The sequence below is a fragment of the Elephantulus edwardii genome, unplaced genomic scaffold, assembly GCF_000299155.1.
Source record: "Elephantulus edwardii isolate Elephantulus edwardi_28Jun2011 unplaced genomic scaffold, EleEdw1.0 scaffold00040, whole genome shotgun sequence".
NCBI lineage: Eukaryota > Metazoa > Chordata > Mammalia > Macroscelidea > Macroscelididae > Elephantulus > Elephantulus edwardii.
In genome coordinates, this window is record NW_006399790.1 from 6,029,879 (window position 1) to 6,046,033 (window position 16,155).

General features: G+C 37.5%; 1 pseudogene; it reads left to right on the forward strand.

Moving 5' to 3' along the window:
- Positions 1–10,746: 10,746 nt before the first annotated feature.
- Positions 10,747–16,155, forward strand: part of LOC102864423 — a 49,019-nt pseudogene continuing 43,610 nt past the window's right edge.

Sequence of the window (16,155 nt, forward strand, 5' to 3'; positions counted from 1 at the left end):
GGCTTCCTTTATTCTCTTGGCCAAAAGCTTTGCATACTCTGCAGCCTCCTCCTTAATCTTCTCAATAAGCTGTTTATGCTGAATCTTGGCTACTTTGGTTTCTTGCCCTCTTTGTTCAGTGGCCTTATCACAACATGTTGTTGTTGTTATGTGTCGTCGAGTCGCTTGCGACTCATAGCGACCCTATGTACAACAGCCCTAAACTCCGCTCTGTCCTGTGCCAATCTCATTGTCTCCAACACATTCATCCGGATTGACCCAGTCACCAAATCAATCCATCTCCCAGAGGGCCTTCCCCTCCTGCGCCTGCCTTCTACCCTCCCAAGTATGATGTCCCTCTCCAAGGACCGGTCTCTCCTTACAACATGACCAAAGTATGTCAGACGAAGTTTCAGAATCCTTGCCTCCAAGGAGCAGGCCGGTTTAACCCTCTCCAGGATGAATCTGTTTTCTTAGCAGACCATGGCACTCTCAGAAACCTTCTCCAACACCAAAGCTCAAAAACATCAATTCTCCTTCTGTCCTCCCTGGTCATTGTCCAGCTCTCTGACTTATACCAAGTGATTGCAAAGACCATGGCCTGTACCAGACGCACCTTAGTCTCCAGAGATACATTGTTGCTCTTGAGTACTTTAGAGAGGTCCCTAACAGCAGTATACAATAGGTCTTTTAATTTCCTGGCTGCTGGTGCCAAGAGTGTTGATTGTAGAGCCAAGCAGACTAAAGCTGTGAACAATCTCAATCTCTTCACCATTCATCCTGATGCTGCCAATTGGTCCATAGTGACTGACATCATCTTCCTTAAGAGAAATTGAAGAGTTTGTGAATTCTGCTGGCTCTTTTGGACCCCCGGTGACGAGGCATAGTAGTATCAGTCAGTTATTTCTTCATAACAGCCAAGTTCAGAACACTCAGATTGCCATCTGCAATGCAACCCCAGACAGATTCGCTCCTCCTCTCTCCAGTTCTGTAGGGTAACAAGAGTGCCCCTCACTAAGCAGCGGGCCAACTTGGCCATGAGTCAAGACACCCTGCCTCATAGGAAAACCTTGTTTCCACCACTGAATTGGACAACATATCCCTTTCATTCATCACCCAGAAAGTCAGCAGCAACTTCAGTGTCCATTCGCTTCTCATAAAATGTGCAAGGTTTGTGTTCATCATCCACTTTAATGAGGTTGTGGCAGCCAGTAGCTGGAAAGGAGCTTTTCACCTTCAAGGTGAAGCAGCTGATTACCCCAGTAGTGCCACAAAAAAAGACCCCTGAAGCTGTTAATGAAAACAGAATGTTTTCTCTTTCTACTGAGACACAGCTGGTTAATTCTAACCACTGACCTTTTAGTCAGCAGCCTGACAATTAACCCACCATGCCATCTTGATTCCTTTAAATACATAGCGGGGGAAAAAATTTTTTTTTAAAAAATAAGGAAGATCTGAACTACTTGTCTATGTTGTTGCTTCTGTGTGCAGTTGAGTCAGAACTAACCCATAGCTGACCCCTACAGTAGGATTTACAGAGGCAGTAAATCACACAGGAGGAAACTGCCCGTTCTTTTCTCACAGAGCAACTGGTTGATTCAAACCATGTGCCTTTTAGGATGGCAGCTAAGCTTCCTACCACAAGGCCACCTATAGATTCATAAAAATTACCTCAAAATTTAGTGACTAAAAGTAGTAAACATTTTCTTTCACATTTTCAAGGGATAAGCAAGCCCTAAACAGCTTAGCTGGGTCCTCTGGTTCAGTCTCTCCCAGGCTGCAATCAAGGTGCTGAAAAAGATTGCGGCCATCTCTAAGCTCAACTTGAGAAGGATTAACTTATGAAGTCACTTCATTTCTGAAGGCTATTGACAGACCTCTGGTCCACACTGACTTCTGGTGAGAAACAAGAGCCACTTGTCAAGTGGACCTCTCTACCCAGCAGTCCACAACAATGCAGATGATTTCTCTCAGAGCAAGGAAGTAACAAAAGGTACAAGAAAGAGATCACAAACATTATATAACCTAGTCTCAGAAATCACCTCCCATAACCTCTGCTACACTCTGTTCACTAGATATGAGTCACTAAACTCAACCCACTCTCTCAAAGGAAGGGACTACCCAACGACTGGAATATAAAGAACAGGCACTCACTGAGGGTCTTTTTAAGATTGCTTACCACAGGACTGTGTTATACTTTTATTTCACCTCAAATCTACCTTTAACATCCTTTCATGGTATTGCCTAGCTAATGCTTTTCTAATACTGTTAGCATGATGGGGGGGGGACACACAAGTAAACTAGAAAGATAAGTCAGTTTAGTAAATACATTTGGGTGTGCTTACTCAGCAATGTAAAAAATAATGTTCCAACACACATTTCCCATTTGACCAAATAGTATATAGGGCTAGCAACAAGTTTCTGAGGGAGTTCCAAGGGACAAAGAACAAAATTAATAAAGAAGTTCTTTCTCCCCAAATAGATGATGTGAAATGAGTATTTGGTGATGGAAGTGTACATTATGGGAAGGACTGCCAGTTGTTGACCAAAAATACATTTCTTCTTCTTTCTGGGCCAATAGCTAGACTTTGTTTCTTAGTCTTTCTGTTATGTGTGGCTATGTGACAGATTTTCTCTAAGAGATGATAGAAGCTGAAGCAAATTCCACTTATAGACCTAAAGACTTATAGACCTAGCCCATAATCTTCGTCTTTCTTTTTATCTCCATATTCCTTCTCCCTTCTCACTAACTAGGACTGAAGATGAACAAGGACAATATATAGGATGTCCCTTCAGACAGAGGATTTAGGACTTCATTTTTGTCAAATTTTATTATTGCTGTCTTGTTCCTCTTTCTTCCATTCTTGTTGGGTAGATTTTTAGAACACCTGGCTGTTTCTTAGCTGTTTTGCCACCTTTTCCAACACTGTCATTTTAGAATCGCATTTTTTATTTTAACTTCACTTTCTACTTCTCTATAAGACATCTGGCACCACTGTCTGCTTCAGCTATAGAACAAGATGGCATATGAAGGTATATAATCTTTGGGAAGAGGTTCCAACTTTCATTTAACAGAAAGAAACTGCACTTATAAGGAGGCAAATACTTCTGTTCCTTAATTCCGTTTAACTTGGGGCTTCAGATTCAGACAATACACACAGTTGATTCTATAGCTAGCTTCTACTGTAGTTAGGGAGGTCTTTGCCTGTTTCTGTAGACAGCAGTCCTTTGAGTTCCTGAGCTACTGGGTTCATATGCCTCTATTTAACATATAGTATCTGTTTGATCCACTCTACTCTTTCCGTAATTCAGAAGTGGCTAAGTTTAAGATTTGCTTCATGTTAATATGGTCTCAATTAACATAACACATTAAAAAAATCTCATTGCTACTGAGTCAGAACTGACTTACAGTTGACCCTCCAGTGATTTCTGGAGGCTGTAAATCTCATAGGAGGACATTGCCCAACTTGCTCCTTGAAGAGATTCAGATGGATTTGATTCAGCTGCATTTAAGTGACCTATGAACATCCCTAAGGACGACTATGCCACCAGAGCTCCGTAACATAATAAAGGACCCTCCTATTTCTATACACAGTCATAGTTGCAGGTTCATGGATAAGGATTTCAACATATATTTGGAAGTATACAATTCAGTCCACAACATACATCAAGTCAAATGTTAGGGCTTTTCCCTATTTCCTCCCTATAATCATGGAACATCCATGGGTAAGTTAGATCCTTTATAGCAGTTCACTATGCACATATAATCTATTTTGCCTTTGTTTTTCAATTTTCCTTTATAGATGCTACTTTACTATGAGCTGTCATTAACTATCCACTGGGATTATACATTTTTGGACTTTTCTATCCTCATCCATGGGATTTTATTAATAACTCCATGCTCTGTAATCTATTGGCTATGCAAAGGCTGTGTGGATCACAACAAATTATGGCTAACATTGAGAAGAACGGCAATCCCAGAACTTGATTGTGGTTATGCAAATCCTATACCTAAGAACAAGAGGTGGTAGTTAAAACAGAGCAAGGGAATACTGCATGATTTAAAATCAAGAAATATGTACATCAGGGCTGTATCCATTATCCATATCTATTCAATCTAAATGCTGAACAAATCATAGGAAAAGCCAGACATGAGAAAGAATGGAAAAGAATGTGGCATCAGCATGGGAGGAAAACTCATCAACAACCTGCATTATACAGATGACAACCTTGCTTGCTGAAAAGTGAGGAGGACTTGAAGTACTTGTCATAGAAGATCAAAGACTACAGCTTTCAATATGGATTGCCTCTCAATGTTAAGGAAACTAAAATTCTCACCACTGGACCCACAAGCAACATCATGATAAATGGAGGAAAGATTGAAGCTGTCAACAATTTCCTCTTACTTTGATCCACAATCAACATCCTTGGTACAGTCAAGAGATCAAAAGTTATATCACATTGGGAAAAATGTATTGTCAGAGACAGCAAAGTGCTAAAAAACAAGGACATCACTGATCCAAGCCATGGTCCTTTTAATTACTTGCTATGCATCTGAAAGTTGAACAATGACTAAGGATGACAGAAGAATTGATGTTTTTCAGCTATGATGTTGGAAAAGAGTGGCAAATATCCCATGGACTGCCAAAAGTACAAGCAAATATGTTTAGGATTCTTCTTGGAAGCAAGGATGATTTGGGCATGTTGTTAGGCAGCATCAGTATTGCAGAATGACATCATACTAGAAAAGTTGGAGGATCAACATAGGAAGGAATATTCTCTAGATTGACAAGGTAACTGTAACAATAGGCTCAAGTATATTAGAGATGGTGAGGATGGCACAGGATAGGGCCAGGTTCAGATCTGCTGTTCACAGGGTCACTGTGAGTTGCAGTTGACTCAGTGACACATAAAAACAATACATTAAGGGGAGCTCTGGTGTGTGACCTAGCGAATAAGGAGTTATGCTGCTGATCCAAAATCAAGAGGTTAGAATCCACTAGCTTCTCCATGGAACAAAATTGGGCAATCACCTCCCATGTGATTTACAGTCTCTGAAACCCACTGGAGGGTCAGCTATGAATCACTTCCAGATCCACAACACATAACCAGAACAAGCCCCTATTATTAGAGGTTAGGAAACATTCCTAGTTTCCTACATTATCATTGCAAATCCTCTTCCATTATTAAGTTGAATCATTACCTTGAGAGTCAGAAGGTTTGTTTGTAACCAAAGTGTCAGTGCCTCAAACCTTCCAGCTGTTTGCTCAGTGGGAGAAAAATGACGCACTCAGCTATCATAAAGAATTGCAACCTCGGAAACCTTATGGGGAAGTTGTATTCTGCCCTATAGTCTCTATGGGTCAGAATCTACTTGGCTATAATGCTTTGTTGTTGTGTGCTGTAGGGTAGGAACTGACTCAAAAATGACCCTCCAGCAGGTTTTCAGAGGCAATGAATTGCACAAAAGGAGATGGCTCATCTTTCTTCCATGGACCATCAGGTGGATTCAAACCATTTACCTTGATGGTGCCAGTACAATTAAAATGAAATTAGTCCCTGATCTTTAATTATCAAACTAAGTGATAAAGATGCTACTGTGTAGTAGCTAGAGGGGAGACAAAAATACATGATGTACCTAAATTTTCATTATCACAAAAAACTTCTAACCATGTAAACAACAAAATAACTAAGTTCATGAAAATGGAGCTCCTCACCCGCCTCTTTGATTCACTGCCTTTTTTGTGTGCAAGAATGACAGCGAAGCAGAATCTTAACTTTAAGCCAGGCTCCTCGCCAATCAGACTGCAAAATCGTTATTTTCAAGATAAATTTATAGAAAAAAGTATTGTTGAGAAAATAACTCTCTGAAAACTAGGCTTTTTGTTATCCATATTGAAGGTGACCACTATGCATTTGTTTCCATTTTGCTCCTATCAAAAAAGAAAGATTTCTGATTTTCTCATGTTTTCTTAACTATAAAAAAACTTAACTTGAAAATTTTGTTACAATTTTAGCTACTCTATTATTTTCTTCCTATTCTTTTGATAATAGTCATAATACATTATTTTAACAGAATTTAAACCAGTGAAAAGAATCCATATAGTAGAGAAAACGAGAATTGCTCTTTTTCTGTCATTCTCCCCTCCACCCCAAAATAAGCTTTTTTTGACCTTAATAGTTCCCATCCCCATTTAGGAGACAGAAGAGGAATAGAAGGAGGGGAAAAAGATATAAAAAACTTCATTCTGCTTAGACAGTCAAAGTATATTCTCCCCCCTGGACCATAAACTCAAGTGTGCAAAATGGCATTTTTCATTTTTTAAACACACTTGTTTACTGACTTATCATACTATTCTATACTCGTATACTCCTTAAGACCCATGGCCTCCTGTATATTTAAATCACTAGATTTGAACAACCTACTGTTATGTGATAATTTGCTTTGAAAATGAAGAGAATGCCGTAGTATAGGTTCTTTTCAGCCACAGATATATCCAATAACATCACTGAGCTTTTTCTACAAAGACTTTGGTAGAAGTACCATTATCCACATACTCAAAATGAAAAGGAGAAAAAAAATCTCTAATCTTCTAATCCATGAACAATGGGTTTAAGCACAGCAGGTATTTTTAGGGATAGCACAGAATTAGGCATCTTTTTTTGTACATCATAAAGAATAAAAAAATCAATCCTGTAAAGTTGGAACCAACTCATACCTGACCCTCGAGTGGGTTTTTGGAGGATGTCAATCGCATGAGAAGTGAATGCCCCTTGCTCTCCCATCGAGCAGCGGGTGGTAGAATCTAATCACCAGAGAGGTTACACATAGCAATAACAACATTTGTGAGAGCCAGTTACCAGGTCTTTCCTTTACTGAGCAGCTTGGAGGATTTGAACCATCAACTGAGTGCTTAACTATTGTGTGCTAGGTCTTCTTTGTTGTCTTGTACTATCAAGTTGGAACCGACCCATAGCAGACCCACCAGCGGGTTTTCAGAGGCAATTAATTGCAAGGAAGCATGGAGCAGCTGATGGATTCGAACTGTGTGCCTTCAGGATTGCATCACAGCTTCTTGCCACTAGGCCACCAGTGTTCCCTAATTGGGGAGGGGGCTTATATTTTTGCTGATCATGCGGTCATATGTAACACAGAAAGTTTCTGTTAGTAAAGACAAGCATACCTGGTTAAGGCTCAGAAGCTAACTTACAGGTAAACATACCCAGTGGCTCCATGAAAGAAACTCCTGGCAAACTGCTCCCATAAAGACTACAAGTTCGAAACTCCCACAGGGCAGTTCTAAATTGTCACATAGGATGGCTACAAACGAGCATAGACTCAATAGCACACAGAATTGTTGGCAAAGGCAAGGGAACCAACAGGTACTTCAGTAGATTCACTGGCAAAAAGTCCAAGGAGAAAGTGTTTCATAAAATAGGGAATTCCCAACAGTGCCAAGGACAGCAAGGGGTGGGGGAGGGGGGAGGAGAGGGAACATGACTCTGATAAGAGCTGAGAAACATCCATTAATTTTAAAAACACAAAGGTTATTTATTAGCGACCGTGGCAAGGAGAGGTTCAGTGAGTGATAGGCAGAAGTCAAAGGGAGTAAGTGAAAGGACTAATAGGTGAACGAGTGAAGACAGGAACTCTTTCAATTTTAAGAGATTTAAAAATAAAAATAATAATTTCACAGGCTGAAAATGGGTTTGGAGGAAGCTGGGGGCAGGATGGAAAAGTCTCTGGTTGCAGTGCTGTTTGGATAAGTATGTAAGATAGCTGGAAAAAGAAAAATCTTTGCTTACCATGTGTGAGTTTGATGGCACACAAATTATACCTCAATAAAGGTGAAAAGCACAAATTATAACCTTCATATACATCTGTGAAGGAAATGAGAAATATGTGGCACTGATTTCCTTCAATGTCAAATCTAGAAATTTGATTTAGTTTTTGTTTGGGCAGTTTCAATTGGAAGCTAAAATCCCTGAGGAAAGTAATCCAGTTTCTCTTTATTAAGAAACTGATAACAAGATGTATAAAACATGACAATAAAATTTATATTCATACACACACACACACACACACAAATCTATGACTTAAAATATGAAAGAGACTTCCAGTGACACAAGAGTTAAAGAGCTGAGCTGCTGTTTAAATCCTACCTACCACAGAAGGAAAAGATACAGGATGTCTACTACCATAAAGATTTACAGCCTTGGAAACCCTATGGAGCATTTCTGTCTTATAGGGTCACTGAGTCAGAATCAACTCTTTTGGTAGCAGGTTTGGTGATTTGGAAAACAGCACATTTATCAGTCTGAAGTATAGGGGTTTTTAGAGATCTCTGCATACACAATTATATACAAGAGTAGATTCAGATTTTAAAGAGTAGGTTCCATTTTATAGTGATCCTCCAGTGGGCTTGGACCTCTAGAGGCTCACAGCAGCACCACTCACTAAAGACTATTATTGCTGTTGGATGTCCTCAGAATTGGAACCAAGGTATTAAGTATATTGTCTATTCTTCTCCTACAGAGCAACTGATGAATTTGAACCTCTTGCCTCTGGGATTGTAGTGCAACTTCTTATCACTGGGTCATCAGAACTCCCTCACTAAATATACTAGCAGAACTCCTGGGTTCAGATTATATGAAACCTAAAGCTTATGCAATTTGATCTTATGAAGAACACAAATTTATACATTAGATTTATTCAATTTATAGATTAGGAGCCTCAGCAATTCAGAAGTGTTTGTTCTGAGGTCTCTTGAGACAATTTTTCTTGAAATATTTGTAAAGACATGCTTCCAATGCAAACGGGTTACCAGAACATAATACTATTTTGAGCACTCCTGGAAACCAAGAAAACTATGTAAGGCAGAGGCCTTGAACTTAAATTGTTCTCTCACAGAAAATATTCTGTTGGATATGGTGACCTAGAGGTAAGAAGCTGTGCTGTGATTCCAAAGGCATGCGGTTTGATTTCACCAGTTGCTCCCTGAGAGTGAAGAACGGGCAATTTACTCCTGCGTGATTTACTGCCTCTGAAAACCCAGTGGAGGGAGCCTCTCCTACATATTTCCGTTCAAGGAGGGAGTTCCATTCCTTTGAGGATGTAACTTGCTAATAATTCTATCTTTACTGTTTTACCTGAACAAAATCAAAACAAAACATAAAAAACCCAAACAACCCAATGGAAGATCAGCTATGAGTCAGTTCCAACTCAATGGCATACAATAAGAATCTATGTGTATGGGTGTATATATATGTTTGTCTGAATGTGTGTAGAAAAAGAGAATATGGATGTGTGTGACCAATATATAGTTATGCAAGAAATACAATTGTTTTCTTTCTTTTTCTTTATCCCCATTTTTTATATAAGACTTATATTCTACTGGAGTAGAAGCTCAGCTAGTTGAGGGATAACCCCTTTTCATAGATGTTTGGTCATAGTTCCTAGGAACTTAAAGGTGTTAAGGGGTTGGAACAAATAGTAATGCCACAGTGTTAAGAACTATTATGGGGGGTGGGGAGCCAAAACAAAACAAAAAAATCTATTGTGCCTCCACTCTTTCTGTCTTTCCAGGTTTGGGCCCTCTCTTGGCAGCAATCCAATGCTTGTCTAGCTGGTATGTCCAAAACAGCACATGCAGTTGTACTGGTGAGTAGTAGACTATTGGTTGTTGTATTTTTTTTTCCATAGAAGTTAAGTATTTTTCTCCTACTCCAACCCCAAAACGTGGTAATTATTTTATGGTATAGATAAAGAGTGTAAGAAAACATTGCCCATTTTTGGCGACTTTATTCAATTTTGTCAATGTTCAGGATGTTTTCTACCTGAAGAACTTACAGCTTAGGTATAAAAATCCCAAGTAACAAAGTATGTTTTCTACTTCCTTAGACCTCCTTTAAAATACTGAATTTAGAAATTTTAATGCAATAGAGGGTCATGCCTGGAACTAGTGGGTAATTATAGTAAGTTACATTTCTTTTTTTTTAAAGCCCTTAGTATAAAGCCCAACATACTAAAGATACCATCAATGAAATAAAGCATGACATTGAGTTAATAACAGCTCTTAAGGAAAAAATTATATTAAGCATATACACAGTCAGGAAACCAAAAGACAAACTGTATTATAGAAATCTGCTGTCAGGGACATCTCCAGAGTGCTAAAGAGTAATGATGTCAGTCTAGAGACTAAGGTGTGCCTGCTTCAAGCCATGGTCTTCACCAGTACTTGCTATGCATCAGAGAGGGGGACAATGAGTAAGGATAACTGAGTTATGATGCTGGAAAAGAGTATTGAACCTACTCTTGACTATCAAGAGAATAAACGGGTCTGTCTTGAAGAGGATAAAACCAAGCTGTTCCTTTAAGGTAAGGATTTTGAAGCTCTGTCTCACTTTGAGTATGTGGCTAGGAAGGACCTTGGGGTAGGCATGTCAGAGACAGCGAGAATGCGTGCGTGCATACACATATTATAGGGAAAAACTGAAAGGGAATCCTGGTAGAGAATCCCCTACCCAAGCCAAAGATGGCATCTCTTTGGCAGTTCAAATCCACTAGCAGCTGCTCTGCAGGGGAAAGATGGCCAATCTCCTTTCTTACAATTTACAATTTGAGAAACTCAAAGGAGAGTCAGTTAGTTTGTTCAGACTCCAAGGAAAAGTTGAGTTGAAAGAACTGACAAAGTGAGCCATGGGAGTATCTTGGAGGAAGAGCTTTCCTAATGGGGATAATAGCAGAGCAGGCGTTATGATCACGTGATGGAGAAAAACGCAAGAAAAATGGCAGCCTGCAAGAAAGCAAAGAGGACACTGTAAGAATGAGAGGAGGTAAAAAAAAATAAAAAAATAAAATTAAATAAAATAAAAAAAAAAGAATGAGAGGAGGTAAAGTACTAAGAGTGTGCAGGACGCAGGTCATGTGGTCTTGGAGAGCCTTGCAGACCTGCATAATAGCTTTGAACTTTATGCTCACCAACTATGAAGGTCTAAGAGTTTCTCTCTTTTTTTTTGTTAATATGCTTGATTTCTCTCAGCCTGTGTGCCACTTTTTTTTTAACACCACACAGTGTTAGTACTTTTAGGATTGACAACTTAACTTCAAGATATATATCCTGAAGCATAAGTAGGTCTATATTGCATTCTAACTAGAAGGGATATAAATTAAATGTGAATATTAGGAATGGCACTTTATAGCACATGAATTAGTCACAGGGTTTTTTTTCCACTTAAAATATGCTGTGCTGGCAAGAGACAGAGATATATGCCCTGTTTGGGGAAAAAAAGGTAATTAAAAAGCCAGTTTATTTAAAAAAATACATTTTTAGAAGAAACGCTGTTGTGTTAGAAAAATGTCTGTGAATATCTTTCAAATGGATATGAAAAATTTAACCATGTATAAGTGACCAAATTAAATACCTCAGTTAGAGTGGCCATCAGAAGACCAGATGATATTTTATGCATGACTGAGTTGTGCTGTTTAGGTAATGGGAACTATGTCACATCTTACTCCTTTAAATGAAAATGGCCCTGGAAATAACGTTTACATCAACATAAGAACTAGTCCATTAACCTCTTTGCATCCTAAGGAAGTAATCAGGGATGCAGAGAAAGATTCAAATTTAAAGATATTTACTATGGCATAATACAATAAAATCTGACCATACTTAAATATTCCTCTAAAAACAAAACAAAAATGTACTGATACCAGTTCATTCTAACTCATTGAGATCGTCCATCAGGTTTCCTTGCTATAAATGGGAGGAGACAGTTCCTCTTTCTCCTGTGGAGCCATTAGTGGAGTCAAACCAACCACTGTCTTTGTGGTTAGCAGCTGAACAAATAGGGTGCTGCACCATAAAAAAAACCCTAAAACCCACTACTGTGGAGTAGATTCTGATTCATATGGACACCCTATTCGGTTTCCCAGGCTGAAAATCTTTTTCCTGAAGAGTGGATTTGAACCACAGGCCTTTCTGCTTAATAATTATGCACTATGTCACTGTTATTGTGTACTGTCAAGTAGGAACTGACCCACAGCCGACCCTCCAGTGGGTTTTCAGAGGCAATAAATCACAAAGGAAGAGACTGCCTATTTTTCTCTCATGAGGCAACTAGTGGATTTGAACTGTGCAGCATTGGGTTGGGGGACTTGAATATCCAACAGTAAGGAAATAATATATTGTGCTTTCTGTATCGCAAAATGGTACCATGGCAATAGATGTTCAACAATATCCAATATAACAGCTATAGAATGAAGTCATTAAATCCTCACTGTGCTTTTTTCCCCTTTTCCCATTTGAATATACCAAGGTGTCATGTTTTATTTCTAAAGAAGTCCTTCTTTTAATTTGACATGTCAAGCTACTATCTTTACCAATGTGACCATTATTAATTTTAGGAAAACAAACGCTTTTCATTGATTTACCTTATTTGAGGTCTTAGGGGATACTTCCTGGGCTATTTTTGCCTCCATGTGTCACATTTTTATTTTATTTTAAAAAATAGAAAGCCATGGAGGCAATCACAAGGACTTCTTGTACCTGCGAAGGCTAAACATTATATGCCCTACCTTTCCCTTTACAGTCATTTATATATATCACGAAAGAACACGTCAAGGCCAATATCTTTAAGTCTACCTCCTTCTGATTAAACAATGCCATTTTCTTTCAATAGCTCATTTTTTAATGGAGGAGGTCTCACTTTTTATCATTTTCTCTTGCTAGATTTTTCATTTTTTTTCTGAACTGCACATTCACTTTTTATTAAGATGTGAGTCTCATGTCAGTCTCTGGATGCACTTTTTTTATTTCCACGGATTCATTTTTATTATTTTATATTCCTCATCTTGTATTCAAAATAACTTAACAAATATTAATTTCTGAAATAACCAACTTACATTCAATCATTAATACATAATTACTGGCAATATATAATTACTATAAAGTTATAATATTATTTCTTGTAGAAACAAATTTTTAATACTTTCTTGGATGGGTGCATGTAGTAAAATTAATGACTAAGAATTATAACTGATAAACTAGAATTTTTTCTTTGACATGAATCCTATGAACTATATATAAACTTTATATAAGTTATTCATAAACTTGCCTATACCAATGCCATATGTGCTAGAATTAAACCTTGGGATGGTAAAATTAATAGGTTAAAGCATTTTAGCAGTAACATTTATTAAAATATGCTAACAAAGAAAACATTGCAACAAGGCAAATCATCATGATAGTTTTATATCTTTTTCACGATCACCTTCATTGAAATCCTCACCAAAAATAGATATTCCTGTTTAGCTATAATGAAGCATCTGTACCAAAAAGAAATAAATCAAAGAATCTACACCAAAAAGAAATCATGGAGATTCTTTTTCTATAATGCATAAATTTTATTTTCCAACAGCTACCTAAATGACAATGAGAGTTAGTATGTATTAATGGTTAAAAACATAGCTATCAGAATTGGGCTTCCTAAGTTCAAATCCAACAGCTACCACTCTCTGGCTCAGTTGCTCATCGAAGGGTTTCCCTTTCACAATATTAAATGTGGGAGAAAGATGGGCAGTCTTCTCTTGTGTGGTTTACTTCCTCTGAAAACTCACTATAGGGTCAGCTATGGGTCAGTTCTGACTTGACGGTACACAACAAACCCAACAATATGTGTTGAGGAATACAGAACTGTATCTGGCAATTATAACTCATTGCTATTGAGTCAGAACCCAGTTACAGCTGACTCTCCATTGGGTTCCTGTGGCTGTTAATCACAAGAGATTGCCCATCCTTCTCCCAAGGTGTTGTTATTGGATTCTAACAGCCAGAGAGGAGTCTGTCTTTGGGTTAGCAGTGTTACAGACTGTGCCACCAGTATTCCTTAGATACTATTGATATTATTTATGGTATTATTATTACTGTGAGCCTGAGCGTAACAGTGGCTACAAAGCTGAACTGCAAAACAGAAAGTCCTAGCACAAAAGACCATACAGTCTTGGAACCCTATGGGGCAGTTATAATGCTGTGATGCTTGGAGGAGCAATCCACTCTAAATAAATAGATTTGGATCTATTATTATCTCTTTCTCTGTAATCCATTTCTTTTTCTCTTGATTTAAGAGCATTACCTAAGGCTCCTGGTATTCAGAATGCTAGAATTTTAGAAAGCAGACAAAACAAATAGGAAAACAACAAACAATGCCTATATCCAGATTTTAGAAGATATTACTGACATTTGCCAGTTATCCAAAATTGTTTCAGCAAAAAGCCGCCATTTTGTCATGCATTTTTGTTTTGCTTCACTTTAAAAGCTTAGTTTTGTATAAATCTGATAGTAAAACCAGAGGAACAAAGATTTTAGTTGAAGTAGAAAAATGTTACATTGCTTAACTATCTCCTTTTCTAATCATCATCGAAAAGTAAATAACATCATGATACTCTTTTAGTTGATGTCTTTGCATTCTCTCCAAATACCTTACATTTAAAAATTGGGTATGTCAGATTATTTTTTAAAGCAGAACTACAACTGACAAACCATTTCATTTTGTATTTCTAAAGATTCTTAGGACTACTAATGTTCACTAATTTAGTTATTTTATCTATTAATATATCAAACCAACATAGATGATTTGCTTAGTGAGCTTTACTTAAAAACAAAACAAAACAAAAAAAACCCAACTTCCCTCAAAAGGTGTAATTTTATTTTCATATGACACGATGGAATAGGAACATCTGTCACATCAACTAGTTTTTTCAACTTGTACTTTTATACATCCCCATGGAGTTCTTATTCTGGTGTGTGATGTTTCTGAAATTGTATATGTATATTGGAAGATAATTTATTAAACTTCAGTAAAGCTGTACTTTATCCCTGTATATTATGGTTTCAATAATGCAAACTCTGAATTATGATAATTTTTTAACATTGTAGGCATTACTAGGGAAAAAATAATAATAAATGAAAAATTGCCTTACACAGAAGGTTATATGTTGTTCATTAGAAATTTATTTCTACATTATTGATCTATCTAGCAGTCTATTTACCTACATACCCACATATCTGTCTCTTGATCTTGGTTCATTGCATATGTGTCATCATTTTTTTTCCTGCCTACTAAAAACGCCCACTAAAACCAAAAACCCAAAACATTCTTGCATAAGAATTTTTGTGCCATTCACCAATTTTAGAGAACTTGATTTTAAGTGCTCCCTTATAATTTAATATTTAAAGTTCTTTAGACCACAGATGTGTATGCCTTTCCCCTATTTCCCTGACCATTTCTTCACAATCTTGTCAGGTGTTCATCCCAACCAGGTTTGGATTTGGTTGAAATAGTACATTGTGGACAGGCAGAACCTTGTTTTCCAAAAGGGCTGTCAAAGTGCAAGGGAGTCGCTTTCCCAAGGTCAATTTTGAACAGTAGGCTCTAAGAACAGAGGGCAGGGCAGATAAATGTCCTCTCCTTTCTCTTCTCTGTACTACAGCCAGGATTAGCTAGCCTTCTCTGGAAGTCTCAAGTATTGAGTGAACATGTTCCCCAAAGGATCTTTGAGGAAGGGGGTATTGTTATAATGGTGGCAGTGGTTTTGTGATTCATATTGAAGTAGCAGCAAATCCAGTAACATAGCTTCATATTGCTTTGAACTTTTATTCATTCCCTTTTCCTCACCTTTATTACATTAGATTGGAACCTCTTGAGTGAAATTTAACTCAGCCCTTGCCTGATGTTCCATTTTCTTGAGTAAACAGAGGTTTCTTAATTTATTGAAATATTTCTCTTTCATTGCTTGTAAAAATTGTCTCCAGTTCGGTTTGCTATTGTAAATAGTATTAAGAATATAATGATCATTTTGTGCATACATCTTTGACTTCATTTCTACATAATTCACAGGCCAGATGAGAAATGATTTTGTTAAAGTTTTTCCATTTATATTGAAAATGTGTTTTCAGGAATATACACTCCTTTAAAATATAAAAAAATTCTCATTACCAAAACCGTGTTTAAGATTGTGAAATTTGTGAATTTCAAAATGCTAATTGGCATACTCTAAAAATCTGTGCAGAGATAAAAAATTCTGTGGGCATTACTGAGATTGACTATTTTTTCATACATTTACTAGTCATCAAAATTATTTCGCGAATTGTTAGTTCATGTGCTAATTATATATAT